The sequence below is a fragment of the Helianthus annuus genome, chromosome 2, assembly GCF_002127325.2.
Source record: "Helianthus annuus cultivar XRQ/B chromosome 2, HanXRQr2.0-SUNRISE, whole genome shotgun sequence".
NCBI lineage: Eukaryota > Viridiplantae > Streptophyta > Magnoliopsida > Asterales > Asteraceae > Helianthus > Helianthus annuus.
Genome location: NC_035434.2, coordinates 84492033 through 84504835, shown reverse-complemented (window position 1 = coordinate 84504835; position 12803 = coordinate 84492033).

Genomic DNA, 12803 nt, shown 5'->3' with positions numbered 1-12803 from the left:
GTGTAACTGTTGCGGGTTTCTTTGAAGCCTTACGCTTTCTTGATTTTGGTGCAGGCCCGACTTCTGCTTCCTTCGGTGATTCTTGAGTGGCTCCATTTTTGAGACGAGACATGGCGATACCTAAATCCACAGACTTCAAGATTACCTCGCCTATTTGCTGGGCAAATTTGGCTGTTTGCTCGGACATCTGACCGTTGCTGAGATAAAGAGGCATTCTAGAAGAAAATGAAAGACATAGGAAGAAACAAGTGAAAGGTTATCGGGTGAACAAAATGACAACGCATAGAAATTGCGATCATTTGTTTGTTACCTAAGGCAAACAAATGAGATGGTGAAGAATCAAAGTAAGCGGGTCATAATAATGCATCGCTGAAGACATGCTCGCCTATAAGTGAACACTCACCCCAAGAGTTCCCAGGTAAGAGTGACTGGTCCGATACTGCGGATTTGTACGAACACTCTAGCCTTAGACAGAAAACTCAGAGTACAGGCATTCACTCTTCCAGTTTGCACGTGTTCACATCATTTAGACCCAAACTTTGACAGGATTTTGAAAACTCGAAAGGCACTAAGCCAAATATGAGTTAAACTGGAAGGGTTCAAAACCTAGTAATCAATCATCCTAGAACAGATGATTAGTTTTCAAAGCGGATCAAATTTATGTTCTTGTTGTGGTTGTCACCTAAGGATAAGTGACGGTATTGTTTTATGACTAAACGCAAGTAAACTCGCGTTAGGGTCCTAGGAAGGTTATAGTCTAGGTCAAAGCATTACTAATAACCTAATTCCCTATAACCATGAGCTCTGATACCAACTTTTCTGTCACACCCCGACCACGTAAAACAACAAAACGTGGCGGAAACGTCGAGGAGTGTTGTAACAGAATCATTGTTTCATAACACATGGAAAATTTAAATTTTGTTTTATTGATAAAAAGAGTTACAATGTCTTAACAAACAAAGAAGTATAACAAAATTAACTAGTCTTGCATCTTTTATTGTCACTAAGGCCCAAGTCCACTATGTGTATCTTGATCAATCCTATGCATCATCCCCTGAAACACATGTGAAAATAGGTACGTCAGCATAAAAATGCCGGCGAGTACATAGGTTTTATTGATTTAGGATTCATGACTTATAGGTTTAGAAAAAGTTGTTTAACAAAAAGTTAGTCATGATCCTTGTAAAATGTTTTGTTTTATAAATCATTTGAAAAGCGATGATAGATATGTATATTTAAAAGAATAATGTAAGGTTAAATGAATAACCAAGTAAAATGAATTTGTATAAAACAAACTGTTTTGTAAAACAATGTCTTGTGAAAAATATGTTATTTGTATAAAATGTATAGGTCCAAATTGAATGATTTAAATAATGCTACGACATTTAATATAATACAAGCACTTATATATAGGAAGTACCAGCGGCGTATCCACCATGCTTGTATCACATTACACACGTCTCGTTACTCAAATCACTTACCCAAACAAACCACCAATGAAAATTGCCCATATGTAAACCATTTGTCAAATGTCTTTGTGAAAACCATGTCAAAATGTTTATGTCAGAATGTTTATGAAATGTATATGTCAAATGTCAATCATGTAATGTGTAAACAAAATATCATGTATGGCAAGTGATATATGTATCAACTAAACCATAGGTAAAAATGCACAAAACAATGTATTGAAGTAAAACTTGGTTTAAATCAATGTTATGTTTTGTGGAAATGCATGCTATATTGAATACAAACATTTATGTGGTATTGTTAAAATGCATACATTCAAGCCTTGTGACTGTGGTGATAAACCCCTAAACGAATTTAAAGGTCTATCTGTCTAAATGTTTTAATCGAATTCGGTCATTCCTTCCATCCAAACATACCCAGGATGTCAGGAACGGGAGTTGTCAATTCCTATGGTACCATTACCTACTAACGAGCGGCGTGATCAAAGTTAATGAATGTATATTGTCCCACTTAAACAAACCAAATGTCATACCCAAAATATAAACATGTGATGAAAAACAAATGTACTAAGTATGATGAACATACATAGCATGAAAAATGTCATGTAAAACGATGTACTAAGTATGCACACAATGGGCATACATAGCATAAAAACATAATGAAATCATGTACTAATAGTGTACTAATGAACATAGCAAGTATATGAAATGAAAACATGGAAAACACGAAAGTAACAAGTAGGCACATGTGTTTCACCCCAAAATGTTTGAAAAACAGTAAAAGAGGGGACTATGTACTCACTTGAGGGTGCTTAGAAGTCTTGAACAACAACCAAGCAAAGCTAGAGGGATCACGGAATCAAACGGCACCCTATATTGATAACTACATAAATAACCGGACCTAAATCGGGGGATTGGATAGTATGAGGTTTCGTAAACCAAATGAGTATTGGAACTCATATGATATGGTTAATCAAAGCCCACATACTAAAATGAAACCTAACCTAAGTGCTTATGACCCGTTACGACCCATTAAGGTAGCTTACGCTATTTTAACGCGTCGTGCGCGCAAACGCGCGTTCAAGAAGTCTAACTAGTCCTATGATAAGTACTATATGCCCATACTTGTTTAATCATGTTACACAATTAGTTATGTGTCAAAAGTTTAGGTTACATATGCTTAATTACCAATTATGTATGAAAAGGGTATTTTGGTAATTTACTAAAGGCATATAACTACCTATCATGCGACTAATTAAACCTAAGTGACCATAAGGTATAACCTCGGAAGGTTATTCTCTACTCTACTATGGTCACAAAACATGTTTGGTCGGATTCTAATGATCGACCAAACGGGTCGTGTTCGAAAGTCTAAGCGGGTGTTTAGTCCGCTTGACTTACGACTCTACACAAGCACTAAACTAAAAAGTGACGAGCTAAACATGTCAAAACATGTTTGGTTAAGTTAGAAAACAGGTTTGGTATCAAAACAAACGGTTTTGATACCTAAAAGTAGCTTGGTTACAAAATACGCGAGAAAACGCATTCTGGCCGAAGCTACGACTCGTCACTGAGCCTAGATAACGCGGTAATCAGTAGGTATAGTTACTAGGGACTATAACCATCGTGATTACGCTCACGTTATGAAGTTCAAACGAAATTCGCGTTGACCATAAACTGGTCAAAGCAGAAAGTCAAACACAGTTTGACTTAAACGCTAAAACGAACGAAAAACGCGAAAGAATACTTACAGAGGGTCCCCGCAAGGTTTGATTCCAAGTAATCTCAGGTAGGAAGTGCACAAACACAACCACTTAGAGAAAACTCAGATCAAATGTGAGGAAGATGGGCAAATGGGTTGGGTATTTATAGGAAAGGCACAACCGTTAGGATCGTTTCTCGATAATCGAGCTTCAATCTTGGCCTTCCACTTGTGCCCATTGTTTTACAATACATGGGGTGACTAAAAACCATCAAAATTAGCCCCTACAAAAACATGTCCAACTTCAACGAATACCAGCTGCTGTTTTAGAAAATGGTTTTTCTGTTACTGGGCACTTCACGCAGCCCGCGTAAGGATAGGGAGGATCCTTACGCGCCCCGCCTGAGGAAAGTTTGACAGATTTGTCAGTTTTGGTCCCTGCAACTTAGAAACATGCGTTTCGGCCCATTTTTGACACGTTTAAGCCCCGTTAACCTCATTTCAAGGCTCTAAAATGAAGTTAAAGTATTGGGAACTCGAAACATGCTCAAAAATATCTCGGATGTCGGTTCGTTTGGTCGTACAGTTGCGTTGTTCGGTTAGTTACGACGGAAGTCGTAACGAACGCAAAAACGATCCAAATTGAGCGACGAATGGATTTTTATTACGCCAAACACCAAAATAAAATATTTTAAGGCTTGCATAAATTTTTGGATGTCCGGAAGTATTCAGAACATAAGTTATGCGCGAAAATGCAAACTTATGCACTTTTTGACGCTTTTAGTCCCTGAATGACCAAAAAGTTTATTTTAGCACACCGAACACCTCAAAGCCTATTTCTAAGCTATGTAAAGGATATTTAGGGTATGTTTAACTTATGGTCAAGTTCCGGAATGTTCGTTACAGTTCAAATTGGCATACTTTCGCAGTTTGTCGAATTTAGTCCCTGTAAGCGAATAAACTTGATTTCGGCATACCAAACCTTCCAAAACTAATTTCTAAGTTATGTAAAGGTTATTTAAGGTATGTTAAGCCTATGTCACTATTCCGGAATGTTTTTTGCATTAAACTGGTTATATTTACGCATTAGTGCGCATTATAACCTTCTAGAAAGCGATTTAGAGCCCGAAATCGAACAAGATTTGATATGTACAAAGGATAAATATGTTTATACAAATCCCAAGTTTGAAATACAATATTTCATTGGTTTGGTATTTGTTTGATGGGTGAACTAGCGTTCACTCTAGAACCCCACCCTATATATATATATATATATATATATATATATATAGGGGATGGATCATGAGAAAACTAGTTTACATGAGAAAACCAAAAAACTAACTAAAAAGCCTATAAAACATGCCATTTTTTTTTAAATTTTTATAAAAAATCGCAGGTTTTTATGCATGGAAAAAAATTTTCAAAAAAAAATAAAATAAAATCAAAAAAATTTTGTTGTATTGCACATGTGCACTATTACGGATATAGTGCACCTTTGTGGTACACATATAATGCACATGTGCAGTACAACAATTTTTTTTTGAAATTTTTTTTATATATAAAAACTAGCGATTTTTTTATAAAAAAATTGAAAAAAAAAATTGGTATGTTTTTTAGCTTTTTTTAGGTTTTTTTAGTTAGTTTTCTAGTTTCCTCATTTATATGTAGTTTTCTAGTTTTCTCATTTAAATGTAGTTTTTTAGGGTAGGGATTTAGAGAAAATGCTCAAAAGTGTGAGAACGGAGAGAACGCTTATGAATTGTAAGATCAAAACAATCTATGGACTAGATGACGTGGTGGCATTTTCGTAAATAAAATCACTTTTATTAATCTGGCGCGCTTCATTAAGGGTAAAAGGGTCTTTTGACTTAACATAAAACGCCAAACATGCTATTAAAATCCGCCTCAACACACATAGCACACTTCATCATAATATAACGCCATAGATATAAAACGCCAAACTTTGTTTTAAACGATAAAGCTGAACAAACAGTACTAAAACGACGTAACTTTATTACTAGCATTTACTTCAATAAAAATCGCGCCTAAAAAAGGCGCCAAAAACTTCCTATATAAACAAACTCTCAGAATTTGTAGGATCGATTTCGACCTGAATGGGTCGGTCGGAAGAGCTCTAGTCCGTTTCAGAGGCGAAAACTAAGAAACGGATGTGAAAAACAGCTTGAAATACACTTTAAACCTCTTGTATATTGAAATAACAATGTTTACAATCAGAGGAAATACCGGCAGCACCTCGGTATCACTTGACCTGTTCGTTCCAAATGACATCGTTTGAAAGCTATATATATAGAAGACCCTATCGTTTGAAATCCTTCAAACGGTCACTCTTTACCCTCTCAAACGAAACCTCTCTCAAACAGTTACAATCTCAAACGGTCATGCATCAAATGAAAGTCAACATCTTCAAACGAAATACAATCTTCAAACGGACTCCTTTAATTGGACCAATTTAACTTTTGTCTCATGTGAGATGATGCAATGATGATGTCACTATTGTGATGTGATCATTAAAGATGATGACATAATGCATGATCAAATCCGCAACGAACCTGAGACTCGACATAAGACGAAGACGACAGATGAATGCACCAACAGACTCCCCCTCAGATGTTGACGAGTCTTAAGTGTCGAGTCTTCAACGTCTTTAGTCTTTATCAGTCCTCTCGTACTCTGAAATATCTCACAGTGTAAGCATCCTCAAACTTTTTCTTCTCTTTTCATCATTATCTACAGACTCCCCACGAACAATCTCTAATCGGATGTCTTCAGACTCCCCCTTTCGATATGCTGGGATCGCAGTCTGGTATGTTGAAATCACAAAGTCTTCAGGTATTGGAACCTGGCACTCAATCTTCAGATAACCTGCACATTCTCTACCCAAAAATAAATTTTCTGATGATAACATGTAAAAATAATCTCATCATCTAATGAATCACTCGCAGACATTATATATTCAAAAAATGATTTTACAATGTTAATCTTTGATGAACCATTTGAAGATATATCATTTTTCAAGAACAACACACTTTCCCAAACCATCTGTTCATCATGTTTAGCACCCGAAATTTCAACTTTTCAATATCAGTTGTCGAAAATCTTTTTGAGTTTTTCAAAAAATTTATGCTAAAACACACTAAAATCTTTTTGGATTTTTCAATGTAAAGAAATGAAATGCAGAGAAAAAATATTTACATACACTATTTTTGTGAGTTTGTGTAAGAAGATTATCAGTTTATGAGAAAAATCACCAACACCGTTAAGCTTGATTTCATTTTAAGTTTTAAACAATTTACCTAGATTGTCAGTATACTGGTCCACTTAAATTTTCACACAACGTTCAACTGATCCGAGATACGATATTAATGTCTTAAACACTTGAACTTATCCGCGTGTCCCACCACTTGAATATACTCCCGTATCCAGATCCCAATATTCAGTCTTACAGGTGAGTATACCACAGATGATATCTGTAAAGGGGTTAGATGCGAGGGCTGTGAGAGCTCAGGTCGATACTTCCGTATACGCAGAGAGATGACGGCTTCGACTTTTGGTGTGTCCCCTTTAGAGGATCTTTTGTTACAACAGCAGTGACTATCAATTTTATTGTTTCATCAACTTGCTGAGGGCTGTGCTATGTTTCAAGCATTTGCAGAAAGTATTATCCGGGGACTAGGTCAGTACTTCCATACAGCAGAAGTCCCGGGATAATACCCCAGATATCACTGAGCATAAAGACCTAGTATCTCAGAATAAGGGACCTTTCAAACAAGATTTCAGGGGTTACCTATATATCCAAGAAGTTGTTAACCCACAGAACAAGCAAGTTTGAATTTTTAGGTTTATATCTCGTCACAATCTATTAAATGTGTAAAAACCTACTGAAATATCCATAGTAAGACTGTTTATCACATTTTATCTTTACATATCTTTAGCATGTTGTGACAACCTACTGATGTACTATCATTTCCTCTTTTCACAACAAAACTCATTTTTGAATTTTATCATGTTTTTGTCTTTTTCAAATTTTCAAATGTTTTTGGATTTTCTGAAATTTCCCTACTCCCCCTAAAATGCAAACACATTTCAAAGGAAATTTGAAAACTACTAGACTCTTGACACACTTGAAAACTAAAAAGTAAAACAAACTATACAGAAACTTGACAACTGACATCGAATCACATCAAATCGCCATTCACTCGCCATAAACAATCTGAACTCCCCCTATCACAAACCATTTTCTCATTTAGATCTCAAAACACTTGAGTTTGTTTTAATCAAAATGATTTTTCTGGAAAATGAGTTTGTTTTTACCACTTTTTAAGTTTACCTCTTGTGAAGCATGGGGATATGGTTCATCATCTTGTTTATCAATCTCAGATGTATAGTAAATCAAGTACAACTTAATGTCCCTGATTTACTATTTGCAGTTCAGAAACCTCAGTATCACTTGTAAACATAATCTCTTCAAAGTATAACCAACAAATACCACTTGAAAATAAACCCAAATAATACCACTTGTAGGTTTTCCTGTAGGAATGAGACATCTACAGAAACCTCTTTACCACTTGTAAGATTATTCAAAGAAAATGCCGATTCCTGCTTCTCAATTACCAACCTGGAAGCTCCGGCGTAGTCCTTTCACCTGTAAAATTCGAACAGTATTCAAAATCTTTCAAACAAACTTTTCAACCACTAGAATAATGCCGATTCCTGATCCACGATATAAACTTGGGATCTCCGACATAGTCCTAAGACTTCTATGGGAAACAAACTTCCATCCAAGTCTGTTCAGACCTGATGGCTTTCAACTCTTGCGCAGTGGGGGTTGTATGTTGCCTTTTTAGTTGCATAGAAATCTTTAACCCCTTTTGCTTTCCCGTTCAACATTTTCCCAAAAATTTTCTTTACACTTCCACTAAAAGTTTTCTCGACATCAAATTCATTTTTCTCTGTGTAAAACTGTTTCGAGATGTCAACTTTTCCAATTTTCCTTTTAACTTCTTCAAATTTCAATGATGGAAATTCATCATCATTCATTGAAATTTTCTTCTCAACTTGTGGCTTTTCTAGCTTTGTGGAACCAGATTCATCGCCAACATTTTCATCATTCTTTTTAACAACCCACACTTGGTTGTCTTTTTCTTTCTTTTTGTAAAAATTCTTCCTCGAACACTCACCAACCTCATATTTTGAATTTTCAAAAATTTTAAGTCTATTGGTTGGTGGTTCAACATCAACAACTTTGTCTTTTAATTTCTGAGAAACTCCCTATTTTGTTTTTGCGTTTGTCGAATAGTTCCATGCAATGTGACCAGCTTCATTGCACTTGTAACAGGTTCGAGTCTCTCTTTGATAAAACACTTCAGTTCCATTCTTCTTCCTTTCAGCAAGAAACTCTTGATTTGACTGTCTCCAGAACGGTTTCTTCTGTTCCTCATCTGAGCTTCCACCTGACACAAATTTTGTTTTTGTTTTAGAATTTTTAATATTTTTATGATTTTCTGGTGGAATAAATCCCAAACCTTTCCTTTCGTAGCTACGATTTTGGTTTGGTTTCTTTTGAAAACCAGGACCAGAATTGTAACCCTTTTTCTTGTTTAGCCGTTGTTGAACTCTTGACGTGTATTTTTTAGATTTTTCAAGATTTTTCAAAACTTTCAATTCTGGAATATTAATTTCTATTAGTTTGAAAGTCTTGTTAATCAAATCCGTTTTGACACTCATTATAGGAAACTCTTTGTTGTAATATAATTTGTCAGAATCATTCAAAGTATAAACTACTTCGAATGTTTCATCATTCAAATTCAATTTGGATAATAAAAATTCTTTACTATAAGCCTTTTTGAGCGACGACTTTGAACTGTTGACCGACGAACTTGACCCTCCAGACTCAGATTTTGACTCAAACTCCTCATCAGTATCCAACACCTGATCGACCACCTTTTTGATTAACTCAGACTCATGATCAGTATCGGACGAAGTAAACGTGACATCAATGTTATCTGGTAAAACGTCAGTTGTGTCGGTTTTTAGCTTTATATTGACAGCTTTTTCAAGTTGCTCCTCGTTTGGTTTTCTAGGAGAATACCCTTCCCAGATTGGAGGCGGACACTTGTTATAGCTAACAGTCGGTTTCTTACCACAATCTTTCTTCTTCTTTTGCTTCTCGTCTTGAAAAGCTTCCATTCCTGCAACAATTGGGTAAATACGATCAATGAGATAATCAGAACTTGAATAACTTTGTAATAAACGTATAATTCTCTCATTCTTGATCTTTTCAGTCTCTAACTCTTGCTTCCACTTAGCACTTTCTTCAATGTAAAAATTGATTGCTTTTTGCTTTGTTATCATTATAGCATTCATCATCGTCAATGCTTGTTCTCTCTCTGAGTTTGTCTTTTGGAGACCAGTTACTGTTTTGTTTAAGACATCATATGATTCTTTTACATAGTTGAGGTTGAACAGTAACTGCTCCTTCTTCTTCTCGTACTCAGTTATTATGTCATCTTTTGCTGCACATTCCTTGCAAGCTTCCAAACATTTTGTGCAAGGCTTGACAATTTCAACAATCTTCTCAACCTCGATTGTTTTCACAACTTCAATCACCTTTTCTTCTTCTTTCACCTTCTCAGCTTCAATTACTTTCTCAACTTCAGTAATCTTCTCAGCAACACTTTCAACATTTTGAACATCATCTTCAGATTTCTTTTGTTCTTTAGCAGCTCTTTTCTCCTTCAGTTTCTCCAAGAGTTCTGCAAAATAGAAATGAAAACTTTCAGGAGAAAGATGAGATTTTGCAATATTGATATGTTTTTCTTCCTCATCATCACTGCTACTATCAACTGGTGACTGATCAAACTATACAGATTTTTCAGAATTTGCATCCGACAAACTAGAATCAGATGGTGTTTGATCAAATACAACTTCTTTTTCAGAACTAGCAACATTTTCAACACTCTCATCTGAACTCTCTGAAATTTCCTCAACATTTTCTGAAAGTTCATCAACACTTTCTGAATTTTCATCAGACGTAACAGACTTTTCATCCTCACTCGTCACATTCACTCCAATAGACTTCATCCATGTAGCAAACATGTCTGGCTCTCTGACAATCTTAGCGATGAAAGCTTTGTATTCTCCTTTATCATCAACGAACATATCCCAGCTAAAGCCTGCAGGTCGTCTTTCATCATCTTGATCAACTATACACGCTTTGCTATCAGGAGATATGTATTTGTCCCAGCTGAAGTCCACTAAGCACGCTCTCTTTGTATCTTCAATTTTTCTACCATGAGCCGTCTGTGAATCTTGTGATTGACCAACCTGCTGATAAATGGCTTTCCGGTAGTAGTCGTCTTTTCCGAACGGATTCTGAGCACCACTAGCTTCTCTGTTTTTGCACTCCCGTTTGAAATGACCTTTCTCCCTGCAACGAAAACAAGTAACTTTAGATTTATCAAAACCTAAAGTAGAAACATGAGCATCAAGAAAGTCATTTCTCCCGGTAATTGTTTTGAACTTTTCTGCCCGTCTAAGAACACTAACAAGACACCATTTGATCCATCAGTTCCATTTCTTCGGCGTCTATTTGGTCGTAATCTTCTTTGGTCAGCATGGGATTTCCGATTCGACCAGCCACTACACCCTCATAAGATAACAACACGGAACCAAGTAGAGCCATGCAGTCTTTAGCAGTATCCTCAGAAAAACTTTGACCTTCTGGGAGATTCAGAGCGATGTTGCACTGAATCACATAGCCATTTCCTGTCTTTGTGCTTTGAGACTGAAAGCTTGTGTTTGACTCTTTAGGATTAACACTCGGAAATGATGAGAATCCACTACTGATTTTGCTTGAACCATGATCAGCTTTTTCCGTTGACTCACCAGCACTGAATGCAGTTTGGATTTTCGGACTTCTCTCAGATTCAGGAACTGGAATACTACCCTTATAGTACATCTTCACGTCCTGTTGACCACTCGGACTGTTCATCCTAGCGATCTTCTTCTGTTCCAGATCCTGACTTTCAATCTTTTCTATGAACTGAGAAATCGTTAGATCATCATACACGCCCGTATTCTTTAATATCATCAAATATGTACCCCACTCTTTCTGTGGTAGTGCATCAGCAAGTTTGTCTACCCACTCTTCATGATCTTTTGTAACACCCAACATTGACATTGATCGCACTAAGTGACAGTATATCTCAATCAGCTTCTTTGTGTCTTCACCCGGTAGACTGTTGAACAGATCAAACTCCTTTTTTAGCAACGCCTTTTTGCTTTTAATCATATTCTCGCTACCTTCAAACTTGACTTTAAGTGCATCCCAGATTGATTTAGCAGTTTTGTCGTGCTGAAGCAGGATGAATATGTCTTCTTTGATTGCTTACTGAAGAAGACTGATCATCATTTTCTCAGCTTTGTACATAACTCTTTGATAACTCGCAATTCTGTTCGAGGCAACACGTATTTCTTCATAATACATTCCCACGACCTAAGATGGTTTGCCTGAACCCAGTTCTCGAATCTATCTTTCCACCTGTAGTATTCTTCGATACTCGTTAATTTCGGGGGTTTCTAGGTGGTTCCCGTCTCATTTTCTAAATTCATAGCTTGAACAACAGCAGCTGGACTAGACGGTGTTGCAAATGCGTTGTAGAACTCGGTATCCATGTTTCTTTTCAAGAAATCACAAACCGTTCTTTAAACGAGCTGGTACACAAATCACCTCGAATCAACTGGATCACCTGAATTACCTGACAATACAAAAACAAATGATCAGTTTAAACATTTATCAATTTAACTGAAATAAACTGATACTCGGACTGGTGAATATTTTGTGTGGACTGATTTTGATGTCAAAACGTGCGAACAACTATGACCCGGATCAAATTCGAATGATCTGACCCTTTTACGTGCAGACTAACGGACTTTCAAACGACCTGATGAACCTTTAAACACTTTGAACTTCAAACCGTGTGATCTGGACCTTTGACACACTGATGTATTGGGCTTTGACACACAATACAAATCTCTATCACGTGCCAACTGACAAACCTTGATATTATTCTGATTGGGCCGACAAACTTTTAAATGCAATATGCTAACTGGGCCGATGAACCTTTAGTCACATATACACGGATTTCAATTTAGTGAACTAATAAGAACTAAAATTTGACTTTGTGTGACACCACCGTTTGCAATTTAAAGATTCTCATGACCAAATATGCTTATTGTAAATGGCCGACAAGACTGTTTGCTTATTGAACCGATGATTAACCCCTAAATGTCACAATTTATTGGACCTAAAACATACTTTATCCAGCTGACATATTCTCAATTGATGTTTGTGATTGGACCTCAAATTATTGTTCAGTGATTCTGATTGTTTTAATTTGATTTTGCCGATAACCAATACAATCTTATTAGACCGTTAATATGGCCTTCACATGGGCTGCTCAATTCAAATCACTTATATTCAATCTATGTTCAGACAAAGCACATGGGTTCTGTCAATTTTGATTCACGAGAATATATGTTGACAAGCTCTTTCAAACGGAATAATATTTCAAACGGTACCCTCAAACGGAATGGCTGCTTTCAAACGGAAACAA